Below are 17,077 nucleotides of genomic sequence, written 5' to 3' on the forward strand. Positions count from 1 at the left end.
AAAGAAAACTCTTTTCTCTATTTATATTTATCAAAGCCTATACTATTTTAGGAAGATGATATACTCCATCTATTTTTTATACATATAATAAAACCTATAAGGACGAAAATCATGACATTAGGACCAAGTAGTAGCAATTCTACTTAAGTGTGTTTTGGTCCGAAAATGAAGTGAATTTAACTTCCTTATAATATTTTTCAAAAGGAATAATTTTTTTATCCTTAAAGATACTTTTGCCAAAGGTGGAATTTTATGATAAAAAATGACAATTTTTTAGCAGAAAGAAAACATTTTAGCAATAATTACAATTAATCACACATTGAAGCTCGTCGGTCAACCGTATTCTACGAATCCTTAATACTAGGGTACTTAAAACCTTCTATAGGGGATCACCAGAACCCTTACCTCGAACTTTGGTACTAAAGGATTTATCTTTTGCTTGAAAAAATCCTTTTACTCAGTTTTCCTAATTTCCTTTATAAATTAGGTAGCGACTCTAAAAAATATAAAATTCGAATAGAGTCCACAACCTCGTAGTAGCTTTCATGCACTCGCGTAAAGGTGAACCGTAACAGATGGCGACTCCGCTGGGTACTTTCTAGGTTCTAACCATAAAGGTTTCAATATAATGTGATATAATTGTGAATATTTGCTTATTTGTTTATTTTCTTGCAACATATAAATTGTTATGCCTTTCATATCATAAACTCCACCACTCCTGACATTTATTTTACAGTTTGTTTCAAAGGCAACTTCGCGGAGCACGCGATCGTTTATTCACTATAACACCAAAAAATATTTCGTTTGGAACCGTTATGAGGCAGGGTTGGTTCGCGGTCGTCTAACAACCCTAATGGTTCAACCCCAGTTGTCCGCTCGGGTTGCCGGTCATTTATAAAAGCCCACTCTAGTGATAACTAGGATAGAGCAAAGTCAAATCCCTACCGAACTAGAGCATTCATGCCTAGACGAGCCTTGGGTATCTCAGACCTACCTAAGGCTCATTGAGAAGACTACCTTGTGCTCGGACGGTCTATGAACCGAAGACGCCGCATCCTACTATGTGAAAAATTGAAGGATGTACATGCCGCAATTCAAGTTGTTTCTTCTTGGGGTTGGGAATTTTTCCTTTACTTTTTAGACTTCATCCGAGAGGAGCTCGGAAAGTTTGAGAGATGATGAAGGACCCCCAGGGTGGTTTAGTTTAGGATTTGCACCCCTGCGTGGGACTGACATTGGTATACCCCATTCCCTTACTGTGTATCCACATTCAATATATTCATAAAGTTATGTATAAATTTTGGGGCAAAGGAAACGTCTTAACGACACCCACATCCTTCAAATCGATAGGCTTACCTTTGGCTTAAAAAGGTCACATGCATGTTAGGACACTATATATATTGTTTATGTGCTATATGCTATGCAATATGTATTTTTTGCCTATTTGATTTATGTGCTTAAATACATCTGTTTTGCCTTGAACATGAACAGTCCATTATTCGGTTTCAAAATCTTAGAATGTCATTAAGCACATAAAACCCCAAAATCAAACTTTTTTAAAGTCTACCTAAAATCACCCAAGCTCTCAAAACCTTACATAGAAGTCTAAATATGCCATGTTTTCATTAAAAAAAAATCGTCTGGTCATCATTCAATTATCGTTTACCACGTCATTCCTAAAAATCACCTCACTACATCCCAATGGTAGCGCAGTCATACCCCGAAACCTTACATTAAAATCCAAATATTAAAAGTTTTCCAGAAAAGCCGTCTGATTATCGTTGACCACATCGTTCCAATAAATCGCTTTATTGCGTCCAACGGTCACCAAATTTACACCATTGTGCTCTCAAAGTCCTACATACAAAGTTTTCAAGAAAAAACCACCCGGTCATCGCCAATTATCGTTGACCACATCGTTCCTAAAATTCGCTAGGTTGCACTCATCGTCGATTTATTTTGGAGTCAATCACAACTCGGAATTTTTGTTACTCGTAAAACCTTTCCAAATACGCATCTATGCGCGAGTATAAACCTGTAAATTTCTTTTCATCAGAGCCTCAAAGTCGGTCAAATGGTCAAAATCCTGTCCATACAGTTAACTTTTTAGGTCATCCTTTAAGGTTTACCATTTCAACCGAATTTTGGACTGCTCTGTTTTAAGCAAAACAAATGTTACTTGTTTTATTTTATTATGACTGCTGGACTAATACTATTACCTTTTGAGTTTTTCTTCTTTCTTAGGGCAGGCTGATTTGTGTTGGCAATCAAACTGGTCCACTTTACAAGATAAACGGTAGCCACGACATCCCATCTGAGCCAGATCAACCACAGAGGGAAAAAAATGTCTGGTAGTACAAGAGACGATCTCAAAATGACAGTAATTGCAGAATTCGTCAGTCAGGGGGACAAGGGACATCATGAGGATGTCATCGCCCTTTTTTCAGAAAATCAATGACCTCCCAGAGAAGGTGAAACATTCCGAACCGGCTACTACTGTGAACGTTCCTCCCGTTAACTTATGGAAACCTCCTCCTCATTTCCCACTTTTCAGTTTTTTAATATCCAACCCTTCCCTTGCCTATGCCGTCGAGACAAGAGTCTCTACCATAGATCCCCCTACCCTTGACTTGACATTGTCAAACCCTCCATATGCCGGCATTTCCTACCAACTACCCGATGGTAGCCATCCTTTAAATATGGCACCCTCATACCAAACTTCACTACCGACTTACATTAATCCTATCACTTACCCAATGCCAACCTACACCAACCCTACCACTCATCAAAACCAAGCTATCTACACAAATTTCCCCACTTCTCAAAACACCAACACTTTACGAAATCACCTTGTACACCCTGAACTAGGCCACTATGAGGAGATGGAAAATTCCTGGAGAACCGAACAAGACAGGCGCTACAAAGAGATGGAACACAAAGTGGCTGAGATGCTTGAACAATCCGCAAGAGCCACTAGTAAGGCGACTAGTCTAAGTTACGACGATCTCTGCATGCATCCAGAATTGGATTTGCCCGAAGGTTTCAAGGTGCCCAAATTTGAAATGTTCAATGGAACTGGAAACCCCAAGGCCCACTTGTGATCTTTCTGTGATCAACTGATTGGGGTAAAGAATAACCAAGCTCTGATCATGAGGCCATTAAATCAAAGCTTGACTGGGGAAGCTTTGAAATGGTTCACCACGCAAGATTTACGCCAATGGATCACGTGGAAAGACATGGCTAAATCATTCAGGAAAAGTTTGAGAGATGATGAAGGACCCCTTGGGTGGTTTAGTTTAGGATTTGTACCCCTGTGTGGGACTGACATTTGTATACCCTGTTCCCTTATTGTGTATCCACATTCAATAAATTCATAAAGTTATGTATAAATTTTGGGGAAAACAAAACGTCTTAACGACATCTGCATCCTTCAAATCGATAGGCTTACCTTTGGCTTTAAAAGGTCACATGCATGTTAGGACACTATATATATTGTTTGTGTGCTATATGCTATGCAATATGTGTTTTGTGCCTATTTGATTTATGTGCTTAAATACATCTGTTTTGACTTGAACATGAACGGTCCATTATTCAGTTCCAAAATCTTAGAATGTCATTAAGCACGTAAAACCCCAAAATCAAACTTTTTTAAAGTCCACCAAAAATCACCCGAGCTCTCAAAATGTTACATAGAAGTCCAAATATGCCATGTTTTCATTAAAATATATATATATATCGTCTGGTCATCATTCAATTATCGTTTACCACGTCATTCCTAAAAATCACTTCACTACATCCCAGTGGTAGCCAGAGTCACACCCCAAGCCCCTGAAACCTTACATTAAAGTCCAAATATTCAAAGTTTTCTAGAAAAGCCGTCTGATCATCATTGACCACATCGTTCCGATAAATCATTTTATTGCGTCCAACGGTCGTAAAAATTACACCCTTATGCTCTCAAAGTCCTACATACAATGTTTTCAAGAAAAAACCACCCGGTCATCGCCAATTATCATTGACCACGTCGTTCCTAAAATTCGCTAGGTTACACCCATCGTCGATTTATTTTGGAGTCAATCACAACTCGGAATTTTTGTTACTCCAGAAAAGCTTTCCAAATATGCATCCATGCGCGAGTATAAACCTGTAAATTTCTTTTCATCAGAGTCTCAAAGTCGGTCAAATGGTCAAAATCCTGTCCATACAGTTAACTTTTTAGGTCATCCTTTAATTTTTACCATTTCAACTGAATTTTGGACTGCTCTGTTTTAAGCAAAACAAATGTTACTTGCTTTATTTTATTATGACCGATGGACTAATACTGTTACCTTTTGAGTTTTTCTTCTTTCTTAGGGAAGGCTGATTTGTGTTGGCAATCAAACTGGTCCACTTTACAAGATAAAAGGTAGCCACGACATCCCATCAGAGCCAGACCAACCACAGAGGGAAAAGAAAATGTCTGGTAGTACAAGAGACGATCTCAGAATAATAGTAATTGCAGAATTCGTCAGTCATGGGGACAAGGGACATCATGAGGATGTCAGCGCCCTTTTTTCAGAAAATCAACGACCTCCAAGAAAAGGTGAAACATTCTGAACCGGCTATTGCGGCGAACGTTCCTCCCGTTAACTTATGGAAACCTCCTTCTCATTTCCCACTTTCGAGTTTTCCAATATCCAACGCTTCCCTTGCCTATGCTGCTGAGACAAGAGTATCTACTATAAATCCCCCTGCTATTGACTTAACCATGTCAAACCCTCTATATGCCGGCACTTCCTACCAAGTACCCGATGCTAGCCATCCTTTAAATATTGCACCCTCATACCAAACTCCACTACTGACTTACATTAATCCTATCACTTTCCCAATTCCAACCTACACCAACCCTACCACTCATCAAAACCAAGCTATCTACACAAATTTTCCCACTTCTCAAAACACTAACACGTTATGAAATCGCCTCGTACACCCTGAACTAGTCCACTACGAGGAGACGGAAAAGTCCTGGAGAGCTGAACAAGACAGGCGCTACAAAGAGATGGAACACAAAGTGGCTGAGATGCTTGAACAATCTGCAAGAGCCACTTGTAAGGCGACTGGTCTAAGATACGACGATCTCTGCATGCATCCAGACTTGGATTTACCTGAAGGTTTCAAGGTGCCCAAATTTGAAATGTTCAACGAAACTGGAAACCCCAGGGCCCACTTGCGATATTACTGTGATCAATTGATTGGGGTAAAGAAGAACCAAGCTCTGATCATTAGGCTATTCAGTCAAAGCTTGACTGGGGAAGCTTTGGAATGGTTCACCACACATGATTTACGCCAATGGATCACGTGGGAAGACATGGCTGAATCATTCATGAAAAGGTTTTAGTTCAGCATAGACACATTCCTCGATCGATATTACCTCGAAAGGGTAAAACAGAAACTTATGGAGAATTTTCGTGAATATGTTGTCTGATGGAGAGTAGAAGCTGCACGGGTGCAACCTCCGATGAACGAAGATGAGTTAACTACTACTTTTATCAGCATCCAAAATCCCGAGTACTATGACTGGATGTTGTGCATGATGGGCCAAAAATTCTCTGAAATCGTCAAGATGGGAGAAGCTGTGGAAGACGGTTTCAAAGCCGGGAAAATCACAAACTATGTGTCATTACGAGTTGCTAGCACTATGGAAGTATTGAAAGAAAAGGAGGAAGGGGTATTCGCCATGTTTACACCAGCAGTTGAATCCCAGACCTAGCTTTAAGGAAGGTTGAAATGGGTATACTCCACGCAATCAAATAAAAGCGGTTAATCCTTTGAACGGATGGTATAGGTCATCAATGATGTACTTATCACTCGGGAATGGTGGGACGCGATACGGAGAGGTGTATTAACCTTAAACGCAAAATCCAAGAATTAATCGACAACAAGGTGGTTTCTTCAAACTGATGGCATGACGTTACACAAGGCCACCAACTCAGACGTCATAGAAAATGTCACATTTGCAGTGGTTGCTTTTCTTCTCTTGTAATCGCACCCTTTTGCTTGTAATCAAATTACATTTGACCTATCTCTTATGGCATTGATATGTAGAAAACCCATATTAGGTTTGGTCTTGCTCTGTGCATTAGAAATCTAAATGACATTCCTTGTAATATGAACTACACAATGACCTGATTTCCCGAGGTGGGATACGTAGGCAGTCCATGTAGGACTCGGTCACTTCATCTGAAAAATTTCAACCTTTAGTCTGAACTACGTTCGACTTGATTTCTGCATTACGGGATACGTAGGCACTCTGTGAGCTTGGTCGTGCCAAACAAAAAATTCAAGAAACCCCTAGCAAGCCACAGAGATGAGACTTCGAAAGAGCTTGGAATTGGCGCATGAGCTTACCACACATACCTAACTGGGGCAGAATATTTGAGAGGATCTCAAAATTTCCTTCAAGTAAATCAGGACCGTGAGTTAGCCGGTCCAAAGCCTCAAACTGTTGTAGAAATTTTGAGAAGATCTCAAAATTTCTTCTCTCGATAGTTCATAAGAGTTAACATATCCAATACCTTAAACTGAGGCAGAATTTTTTAGAGGGTCTCAAAAATTCCAAAGAATTTAGAATTGGCACGAGAGTTTGCTAACACAACTTCAACTGGGGCAGAATTTTTGAGATCTTTCTCAAAAATTACTTCACAAGACTCGCATGAGAGGTCGCCGACACATTTTTGACTGGGGCAAAATTTTTTAGAGGGTCTCAAAAAATTTCAATTCGACGTTTGGCACAAAAGGTCGTCGACACGACTTAAAATTAGGATAGAATTTTTGAGAGGGTCTCAAAATTCTTTCACAAGACTCGGCGTGAGAGTTCGTCAAACGTCCGAACTTAAAGGAAAAGAATTGTTGAAGAGCTCTCAAAATTTCCAAATTCAAATTTAGCACGAGAGTTCGCCAATACATTCTCAATTAGAGCAGAATTTTTGAGTGGATCTCAAAATTTCCATCACAAGATTGGATGTAAAAGTTCGTCGATACATTCAAAACTGGCGCAGAATATTTGAGAAGATCTCAAAAAATCTGCAAGTGATGTACCCCTACAAAAAAAAATATACGGGAGTATTGAAGCAATGAAACTGGGAAATTTTTTTGGGGTGGGACCTCAAAAATTCCATAGTAAACAACATCACAACTTATGAGAAAGTTCAAAGTTCTTCTATGTGGTAGACTGAGGCAGAATTTTTGAGAAGGGTCCTAAAAAATTCCAGCAAGGCTGCATCTCGACACCGGACAAGCTTGCACACCAAAAGAAGGAGCATCAGGACAACGAGGACAAGCCAACACGAATCAGTCTCCCCAACTAAGAATTTTTCTTTGAATGCAAGAACAACGAAGTCATAAAGTTGACAATAACCGAGACCGCCAGCATGACAAAGGCATTATTAGGCTTATCGTGGCATAGCCATAATAAGCCAGACAGTTTCACTCTCACTTTATCTATCACGTTGTTACTTCTATGTTATTAACAATTGATCTGAAATTTTGCAGGGGAAATGGTTATGTGTGATGGCTAAGATTACAAGATGACATCCGAACCACTATGTCCTAATCATAAAAAAACCAAAGATTTTTCGTTTTTCACAAATTCTGTCAGGCGATTACATAAGGGTAACACCGCCAAGCATCAAGTATGTCGATCAAATTGAAGAGGCACTCGATATGTCGAATTGCACGGAAAGACTATCAAGACTGACAAAATGGAAATCAAGCTTTCAGCAACAACCAGAAATATCAAACAAAGCCTATTTGATAGCACAAGCCGAACGACTAGACTTTGAACTTTCTTCTCTATACTTCGTCATTCGTTTTGACTACTTTAACGACTTTGCTTTAAAATTATGCAGAAGTCAACATCAAGGTGTCAATAACTCTTCTTGACCATAAATGGGAGCAATTTGTTGTAGAGGATCAAAATCTCTAGCAAAAGCAAAGATCTACTAAGTACGATCAAAGATCACCAAAAATGATGGAAAGCGTGGCCTGCCTCTACAACGAGCAAAGGATGCTCGACGGTTTTGTATATGCCATTAACCTTTCTGCAGGTTTTTTTTAACTACGGTCGCTAGGAAAGCAGTAACGTATCTACTAATCATTTTCTGTAAGTACAGGTCGTACGAGTATCAGAATGGACTTTGATACGACTCAAAATTCAGAGAGGTATTAAGGTAATTGCCATATGCTAGGTGAAGACGTAAGCGATGGCGGACTAAATCTGCAAAATGATAGCATTTGGCCACCCATATCAACGAGTCACAGAGGAATCATAAACCGTGTCGAACACATGGTTTTCGGTATTTCAATTTATTTTTTACACAGAAATGGGATTTACTATTTGTTTACCCGAAAGTGGGATTTGCTATTTGTTTCCCCAAAAGTGGAATTTATTACTTGTTTTCCTGGAAGTGGGATTTTACTACTTGTTTATCCGCAAGTGGGACATTTACTTTTAACGTATTTACTCGTCCACTTTATAAAGGGACGTATATGTGCTTGTCCACCTTAGAAAGGGACATACTTGCTCGTCCACCTTAGAAAGGGGCGTATGTTTGCTTGTCACCTTAGAAAGGGACATATCTGCTCGTCCACCGTAGAAAGGACGCATATGTGCTCATCCACCTTAGAAAGGGGCATATATTTGTTTGTCCACCTGAGAAAGGGACAAATATGCTCGTCCACTTTAGAAAGAGACGTATATGTGGTTGTCCACCTTAGAAAGGGACATACTTGCTCATCCACCTAAGGGGCGTATATTTGTTCGTCCACCTTAGAAAGGGACATACTTGTTCATCCAGCTTAATATTACACTGCATTATCCCTTTGATAAGGTTTTCTCAGATTATGCAGTTAACCAAGCTAAGAGGATGCATTTGCATGCCTAGAGGGCCATCATTCAACATACAAAGGACGAAAGAAAGACGATCCAGCCAAGAGGGCCATATCTGCTCTTCATACAAACATGCCGCGAAGGCCATTCATACAAACATGTCGAGAGGGCCATTCATACCAAATGGTGCCAAGAAGGTCACCTATTTTCATACGAACAGCCAAGAGGGCCATTCATATCAAACTACCGAGAGGGCCATTTTATTCAAACAATGATCAGAGGAGGTCAAAGCAATGTAAATCCGGTTAGGAGACTGCAGTTTTCGCTTCAAAGGTCAAAGCGATGTAAATCCGGTCAGGATGACCGCAGTTTTCGCTCCAAAGATCAAAGCGATGTAAATTCGATCAGGAAGCCGCATTATTCATTTTTCAAAGTCCCCCACAATGTTACCCAGCAGATGGAAGAAGGTTTGAAGCCACTAAGGAGAGAAGCAGGCTGATCAAACCAGATTCAGATGCGTGCAGAGAAAATATGGAACTTTTTCTTAGTAGCAAACCGGGGCACATTGCAGAAGAGTGGAGCAGACTCTTCGGGTGAGATTTGAAGGTCACCTTTCACCACAGTCAAACTACACCCCTGCAAAAGGCATGTAGGTTATTCCTTTCGAGGTCGTCCTCTTTTAGTTTCATATATAGTTTCGAACCAAAGGTTACTTCCGCATAAGGAATACCCTTTTTTACGGATCGAGTCGAACTACATACGACCTGATTCCCGAGGACAGGGATATGTAGGCGAACTAACTGCCAAAGCTCGGTCCTAATCCAAACTCCCTCTAATCATGTCCCAAGCTCCCGGTCTCATAAATTCAGCACAAGGGCAATTTTGTAAGTTTGCAAAAAATTGAGTCGAACTACAAGTGGCTTGAATTCTCATATAGTCTGAGACATGTAGGAAGCTTAATGCTAGGGTTCGGCCATAACTTTCAAACTTGCATATATTTTATTTTCGCTTTAATAGATGAGCTGAGTTGGTCGGACATAAATCGGGTTTGTCAACTTTTGTTGCCCAAGGATGACTCCGCCATCCCTGCACGACGAAGGGACAGTTGTTGACACCTAATTTTTGCCCTCCAAAAATTCAAATTAATTAGTCAAGCTTCTTGAATCGGAAACCGAGTAAAATAATTATTCAGAAAATCAAAAATACTTCCTAAAATTACTTTTAGTGATATTTCGCCATTTTATTGGCAAAATGCCCTAATATATATTATGTATATTCTACTTATAACTTTAAGTATAAATTATATGAGATAAGGGTCAAAAACATACCCTAACTATCACTTTTTTTTGAGTTTCATATCTAAACCTTCATAAGGTTGAGAAAACTACCTAAACTATCACTATCTAGTATGCAAAACATGCCTGAACTAAATGTGTGAACTCACTCTCCAAAAAGCAAGTGAAGTTTCTCAAAAAAATTATCCACATGGCATAAGTAATGCTATGGTGGTATCTACAGGGAAATTAAAATATAATATTTTTTTATAAAAAACTGTATATTTTTTTAAAAAAAAATCAGCATTTAAAACAAATATGGAAAAAAAAAATTTGTAAAACAAAAAATTAGAAATCAGAAAATGATGATTTAAAAAATGGAAAAGTGGATTTTAAAAAAAAAATGTGAAAACTAAATAATCAGTTTTCTTATTTTTTTTAAAAAAAAATAACTTTTCCTTTTTTTAAACTATTTTTTTATTTTCTATAATTTTTGATATTTTTTTACAAAAATTATTATTTTTCAGTTTGTTTTTTAAAACAAATAGTCTTTTTTTTTTTTTTTTTTTTTTTTAAAATTTTCATGTAGATGCCATTGTGACATTATTTATCCATGTGGACAACACTGGCAACATTTTTATATAAAATGGAGAGTGTAGATCACATGTCATTCAAGAATAATTTGAGGTATATTTTGCAAACTAGATAGTGATAGTTTAGGTAGTTTTCTCAATCTTCTGATAGTTTAGGTTTGAAACTCAAAAAAAAGTGATAGTTGGGGTGTATTTTTGACCCTTATCTCTAAATTATATCGATTTTATCAATTCGAAAACCAATTTGCATAAAAACAAGGGCTTTAATTAAAAACGCATTGTAGTTGTCAATTTAAAGTCATTTTTACTTTGTCACAATCAAGAAGCTTAGCTAATTAAATTGATAATCAATTCATCTTAATCTTACTTCAATTTGGCTGGATTTTAAAGACTTGGTTTTGACCTAAAAGAATTAATTTCAGCTTGAGCTGAGTTGGGTCAGTTTTCACAAATATGGCTACAATTGAAATACAAAGGCTTATTTTAGAAACTCAAATTTAGCCAATTCTAGACCTCCCATCTGCAAAATTCTTGAGCCCAACTGGGAACCAACCCAGCCCATTACCTTGATATTCCCCAAAAACCTTTTACCTCTTTTCATTGTCGTACAACAGCACAAACACCCTAATCTCTGTACACAACAAGAACCAAATGAACCCTAGCCTTCACGCAGTCAGCAAAGCCATAGCTGGCAATGTTATTTTTGGCTCATAACAGCACGCGGTGTTTCATCCTCAGACACGGTTCGGCCAAAAATGGCAAACAGTTATGGTTCTTGTCTTCAGATGACAAATGGTAACATGCTTTCTTAAAACCTTTTTGATTTCTTTTTTTTCGGATTTCAAACATTTGTTTACAAATCAACGGATTTCAAACAAATTTAAAAATGAATTTCAAATTTGCGAAATGTCCCACATCGGTTGAACCCTCGTAATTGGGACTTTTGGTGCTCTATATAAAGAACCCCATTCTCTTCTTCAAAAGCACAGTTTTCTAGCCCAAAAAACAACTGAGTTTTTAGTTCACTTAACTTAAAACAAGAAAGTTTCTTGTAAAGTCGAGTCTCTGCGTTTAAAATTTTCTTTTGATTCATCTCTTACACTGAGTCAAAGTCAAAGGTGAAAGTGATCGTCATCTCTCGTCGCCCCCGTCCCTGCCTACAAAGAAGGTAATTCTCTTCTCTTGTTCTCTAATTCTTTTTTTCTTTTTCTTTCCGTCTGTGCTCTTAGATTGTTGTAAATTAGATGTTTAGGTTCCTTTATTTTCCTATGTGTTTTCTTAATCTAGTTTAGCTTAGTCTTTCTTTACAGTAAATGTCTTTATTTTCTCTTTTGTGGTTAAGCATGATTCTATATGGTTAAGTAGTAATCATCCTTTAAATAGAGAATATGCATAATTTTGCTTTGAGTGTGAAATGTGGAATGGTTCTTGTAACTGCCATTAGATAAATATAAGACGAGTATTATAAGTTCTCTAGTCTCAAAATATATGATGAGTAGGTTAATATTTTAGTCCTGCCTAAAGCATTTGACTAAGCGGAGGCAGGATTTCATATTTCAATTTTCAGAGATATTATTGTTTGTTTGGTATGATGTTGAATTGAAATTTGAATGATTTCATGTCTTTCCTATTTCCATTTTTAAACTAGTCGCTTAAATTATCGATTAAATCTTTTTTCTCCAAACTTTGACTGATCTCTTAGTGTGAGCCTATTTGAGTCATGTAATCTTAATAAGGTTTAAATCTCATTTTTATTTTTTCTCCTCTTAAAGGATAACGTAAATCTTTTTTTTTTTTTTTCAAATTTATTGTTGGAAAGTATTTTAGAAAATTAACATAACCTTTGGTATTTAAAAAAAACTTGTGAAAATGTTGGTTAAGTAAATGTTAGTTCTCCTATTGTTTGAAGCATAAGTAAATTTCTGCACATTTTTCCCTTGGCATGATGAAGTTTTCTTTAACAGATATGACATGCCAAAATCTACCCTGTTCCTTCCTTGTGCTTTCAACCTTTAACAAAGAGGACTTAACTATTTTAATCTATATGTGTATCATTTGAAATATGAAAAAGGTGTTAACCTTGCTTATGGTTAAATAGCATGAATTTTCTCTGACTACGATGAGTCCTGCCTAGATTTCATATTTGCCGACACTTGATTTTACCTTGCTTATGCTATTGGGAGTTGGGTTTAGTCTATGGTCAATAATTTGAGTTGATTAACTAATTGTTTGGTTCAAACTAGAACCTCCCCTTTCTCTTTGGTTATTCACACTAAAGCACTGGTCCATTACAAAGGATCAGTTCATGGTCTATATTGGGATTGGAATTACTAGGATGATGGTAGTTATGACTTCAGTGACGGATTTTCACTTTAAAAAATGGTCTAATGGGATTAGAACTTCTTTTTTGGTGCCATATACTTATTGATAACTGAGCGGTTGTATTAGCTTGAATCAGTCTTTCCATGAAATCTTAAACAATTCAAAGTCTCTTGTGTTTCCAACTATTGGTGTTGATCAAAACCTTTTGAGAAACCTGTCTTGTTTAAATTTTAGTGACCTCTAAGGGAATTAGTTTTTCTTGACCTCAACCCCACTATTCTTTTCTTCTCTTGAAATGTATTAGAAGGCTTTTATCTGTTCTGTCTATATTTTGCCCAGTTAGAGTGTGGCATACAATTTTTAAGTGAAATTATGTGTTAAGAGTCTTCCTTGTATGTGATAGGTGCTTTTGAATTTGCTTGAGTTTTTATTGAATGCATTTCTATCAGTTTGAGTGTCGAGGTTTTAAATGTCCAATCACTCTTTACAAAGCATGAACCTTTTTCTCCCTTTTAGCTCATGAAGACATTTACTTGCAATTTCTATTATTGCTTTCGTATCTGAAAAATTGAAATCTGCACTTTGTTTAGTCATAACCCCATCATGTCTTTGAGATAACTTGCGGAACAATTCATTTTTTGTACCTTAAAGCTAGAGTTCCAAACTAACTTCCCTTTGCTTTGGAATAGCTCGATTGAAAGAAATAAGTGGAAAGGATTGTTCATTTTTTTCTAAACTTCTCTTTGATAAGTGTGAAAGAGTTTAAACTTCCTTCTTATTTTGGTTACTATTTTTCTTTTTAGTAAGTAAAAACTAGTTTGACTGTTTTTCCTTTTGAATTTAGCTCAACAGATCTCTGAAAATTTGGTTCGAATTTGAGTCGACTTGTTGTTTGTCTCCATTATGGATGCTACTTAGATAAAATGAGTATAAATATAGGAGAATTGGACTAACTTGGTTCAGGAGAATGAGGGATAATCTTATCGCTATATTCTTAATTTCTCCCCGTGTGAGATTTGAGTTCTTTTTATCAAAATTTATGTATCTGTTTGAGCCGTGGTTAAGCTTCTGCAGTTGGTTTTATGACAATGTGCTCACTTTGTTTGCGGGATATATTTGACAATATATATATATATATATATATATATATATATATATATATATATATATATATATATATATATATATGTATGTATGTATGTATGTATGTATGTATATTTTTGGTTGGTCGGTATGAATGTGTTAGCATCACTCGAGTAGATATATTGAGAACTCAATTCATCTTTGACGCAGCTACTGTATTCTAAGAGCTTGTGTAATGAAACATGTCTTCTAGGAGCAAAATAAAATGCTTCTTTCATAGTAATATGTTTGAAGTCATTTAATACATGTAAATCTAGAAACATGACTCAGATTAATAATTTTGATGATATATCTGTAGCTTTAGATTAAATAGCTTTCCTTATTCCTGTTAAGTATGTTGGAGTTGTTTAGCTGACAATGTAATCTGTAAAAAAGGCAGATTTCGTCGAAAGTAAATTTGAGTTTAACTTAAGTTATTCTAGTAACTAGAGGTGTTTGTCTCAAGTATTTTATGGGTGAATAACTAGTGATAACTCTTCTTTTGAATAGTATACGGAATAAATTACTGATTCTTCTTCTTTTATTTCCTATGCAAGTGAAATACCTCAACGAGTCTACACGAACTCTAGCCTTTAGCATTCTGTTTTGGGCCCGTGGCCCAAAACAATATTCCGTTGAGTCAAGCCCAACATTCATTCTATCATGTCCGATGCTTTGAAGGCCCAACCATGGGTGAAAATGGCAACTGGTGGGCTCGGTAGGCCTGCCAGTCTAACTTTTCTCTTTATTTCATATTTGTGTACATGTATATGTAAATAATGTCTGTATAAATATTGAAACCCAATGGTTAGAACTTACGCATATATACATCGCGTAGAGTGGATTAGGAAACTCTAAAGAAAAAATGATTTTCAAACAAGGAATTAACAAATGATAAATGATGTATGAAACATGGTAAATGATTTTTTAACTTGATAATTTCTTCAAAGACGATATACGAGACATATATATATATGTGTGTGTGTATATTAATCGAAAGAAAAAGCAACATTTGGGTATTAGCTTTGAAAATTGAAACTGTTTTGAGTCATTTTTACGGTAAAAAGTTGAAATGATTTTTGTGCTTAAAGGAAATTGAGAAGAAACTAATTTCATAAGGTAGTAGAATAAAAAAATGAATTTCAAAAACCATAAAATCTTAATTAAGGATTTTCCAAATGGGCCCAAAGCTCAAACCTTAAGACATGAAACGAAGAGAAAATACATTTGTATCCAAATTTGAAATGAGATGGCTTTGGTTGTAGAATATAGTTGATTATATAAGCATCAATGGACTAACAGAGATAAAAGAAAACTCTTTTATCTACTTATATTTATCAAAACCTATACTATTTTATGAAGGAGATATACTCCATATATTTTCTATACATATAATAAGTCTTATAAGGACGAAAATCACGACATTAGGACCAAGTAGTAGGAAGTCTACTTTAAGTGAAATCTTAAGTGTGTTTTGGTCCGAAAATGAAGTGAATTTAACTTTCTTATAATATTTTTCAAAAGAAACAAATTTTTTATCCGTAAAGATATTTTTGCCAATGGTGGAATTTTATGATAAAAAATGACAATTTTTTACAAGAAAAAAACATTTTAGCAATAATTACAATCAATCACACATTGAAGCTCGTCGGTCAACCATATTCTACGGATCCTTAATACTAGAGTGCTTAAAACCTTCCTTAAGGGATCACCAGAGCCCTTACGTTGAACTTTGGTACCAAAGGATTTCCCTTTTGCGTGAAAAAATCCTTTCACTAGATTTCCTAATTTCTTTTATAAAATTAGGTGGTGACTTTAAAAAATATAAAATTCAAATAGAGTTCACAACCTCATAGTAGCTTTTATGCACCCGCGTAAAAGTGAGCCGTAACAGAATGATAAATACCTCGGGGGACTTTCTAGGTTCTAACCATAAAGATTTCAATATAATGTTATATAATTGTGAATACTTGCTTATTTGTTTATTTTCTTGCAAAATATAAATTGTCATGCATTTCATATCATAAACTCCGCCACTCTTAGCATTTATTTTATAGTTTGTTTCAAAGGCGACTTCGCGGAGCATGCAGTCGTTTCTTTACTATAAAAGAAAAAATATTTCTTCTGGAATCGTTATCAGGCGGGATTGGTTCGCGGTCGTCCAACAGCCCTAACGGTTCAACCCTAGTTGTTCGCTCGAGTTCCTGGTCATTTGTAAAAGCCCACTCTAGTGATAACTAGGATAGAGCAAAGTCAAATCCCTACCGAACTAGAGCATTCATGCCTACACGAGCCTTGGGTATCTCAGACCTACTTAAGGCTCATTAAGAAGAATACCTTGTGCTCGACGGTCTATGACCCGAAGACGCCGCATCCAACTATGTGAAAAATTGAAGGATGGACATGCCGTTATTCAAGTCGTTTCTTCTTGGGGTTGAGAATTTTTCCTTTACTTTTTAGACTTCATCCGAGAGGAGCTCGGAAAGTTCGAGAGATGATGAAAGACCCCTATGGCGGTTTAGTTTAGGATTTGTACCCCTGCGTGGGACTGACATTTGTATATCCCGTTCCCTTACTGTGTATCCACATTCAATATATTCATAAAGTTATGTATAAATTTTGGGGCAAAGGAAACGTCTTAACGACATCCACATCCTTTGAAATCGATAGGCTTACCTTTGGCTTAAAAAGGTCACATGCACGTTAGGACACTATATATATTGTTTATGTCTTTGTATGCTATGCAATATGTGTTTTTTGCCTATTTGATTTATGTGCTAAGTACATCTGTTTTGCCTTGAACATGAACGGTCCATTATTCGGTTTCAAAATCTTAGAATGCCATTAAGCACGTAAAACCCCAAAATCAAACTTTTTAAAGTCCACCTAAAATAACCCAA

At 36.6% G+C, this 17,077-nt stretch overlaps 1 long non-coding RNA gene across 1 annotated transcript; it reads left to right on the plus strand.

Moving 5' to 3' along the window:
- The first annotated feature begins 11,313 nt into the window (after positions 1 to 11,313).
- LOC132045659 (uncharacterized) lies at positions 11,314 to 14,993 on the plus strand. Its single transcript, XR_009412500.1, has 2 exons — positions 11,314 to 11,901; positions 14,735 to 14,993. It is a non-coding gene; the product is annotated as an uncharacterized LOC132045659 (long non-coding RNA).
- Positions 14,994 to 17,077: the final 2,084 nt, after the last annotated feature.

This window comes from Lycium ferocissimum, unplaced genomic scaffold (assembly GCF_029784015.1).
Source record: "Lycium ferocissimum isolate CSIRO_LF1 unplaced genomic scaffold, AGI_CSIRO_Lferr_CH_V1 ctg7536, whole genome shotgun sequence".
Lineage (NCBI taxonomy): Eukaryota > Viridiplantae > Streptophyta > Magnoliopsida > Solanales > Solanaceae > Lycium > Lycium ferocissimum.